At 49.2% G+C, this 1,064-nt stretch overlaps 1 pseudogene; it reads left to right on the top strand.

The window, feature by feature from the left end:
• Positions 1-291: 291 nt before the first annotated feature.
• LOC118995765 (4-hydroxybenzoate polyprenyltransferase, mitochondrial-like) lies at positions 292-1,064 on the top strand (annotated as a pseudogene).

Here is a 1,064-nt window from a genome sequence, read left to right as displayed (position 1 = left end):
GAAAGCAACTTTGCTTTGGGTGATGAACACAGTGCAATATACAGATGGTGCATCATAAAATCGAAGAATACTTGAAACTTATGTAATTTTAACCAATGTCGCCTCAGGAACTTTAATAATTGTTTAAAAGAAGTTTCTAGTTGTGGCCGTGGGGCTCGCACTGCTGCTGTATCCAGCATGGGGATCTGGCCACCCTCAGTGGGGCTGGGACCGTGCTGGCGTCTATACAGCCTTTGGGCCCCGGGGGTCACAGACTTGGCACGCTGCCCTCTGCAGCCCCACCTGCGCCTCATGCCACTGGAGAAGCCCATTGGAACTGGCTGCTGTGTCGGCCATGTGCCTGGGGCATTGGTTTGGCAGTAGAACCCTGTTGTTTTTCAGATTGGTACATGTCATCCCTCTCTGGCACTGGGCTGTTCTGATGTGTGGAGCAGGCTATTCTATTAATGAGATGTGGAGCTGAAATTACGATTAAAAAAGGTTCGAAGAACAGCCAATAGTCCAACAGTTGCTAGAGACATTTCAACTCTTCAGTCCCTTTTGGTCAGGGAACAGCTGTCCCTGGCACTGGGTGTTCTTCTGTGTCTGAATTACTATGGCACAGCTCTCGGGGCAGCACCCTGCTCCTTGTCATCACCCACCCACTAATGAAAAGAATCACCTACTGGCCTCAATTAGCCTGGGGGTTCACTTTTAACTAGGGAGCGTTACTTGAATGGTCTGCTGTCAAGTGCTTCTGTGATCCATCAGTTTGCCTTCCTGCTTATTTTTCTGGAATTATGTGGACCCTAATACAGGATACTCTCTGTGCATCAAGACAAGAGGGATGATGTGTTACTAGTATTAAGTCCACAGCACTGCAGTTTGGTGAGAACACAGAGCAGTGGCTCAGTGGCTTCAGTACGGCAATGCTGGGAACACGGAGCCTGGTGACAGTGCACAGGGGTCAGACTGTGTCCTACTACACTGTCCTGGCTGCTGTCAGAGCCCGTCTGATGCATCAGACTTACACTGTAGACGTTCACAGACCTAAAGTTTGTTGGGGTAAATTTGCCTCCAGTTGA

Source organism: Sturnira hondurensis, unplaced genomic scaffold (genome assembly GCF_014824575.4).
Source record: "Sturnira hondurensis isolate 20B ecotype Veracruz unplaced genomic scaffold, ASM1482457v3 Scaffold0010428, whole genome shotgun sequence".
NCBI classification, from domain to species: domain Eukaryota; kingdom Metazoa; phylum Chordata; class Mammalia; order Chiroptera; family Phyllostomidae; genus Sturnira; species Sturnira hondurensis.
This window is presented reverse-complemented; position numbering and strand designations above follow the sequence as displayed.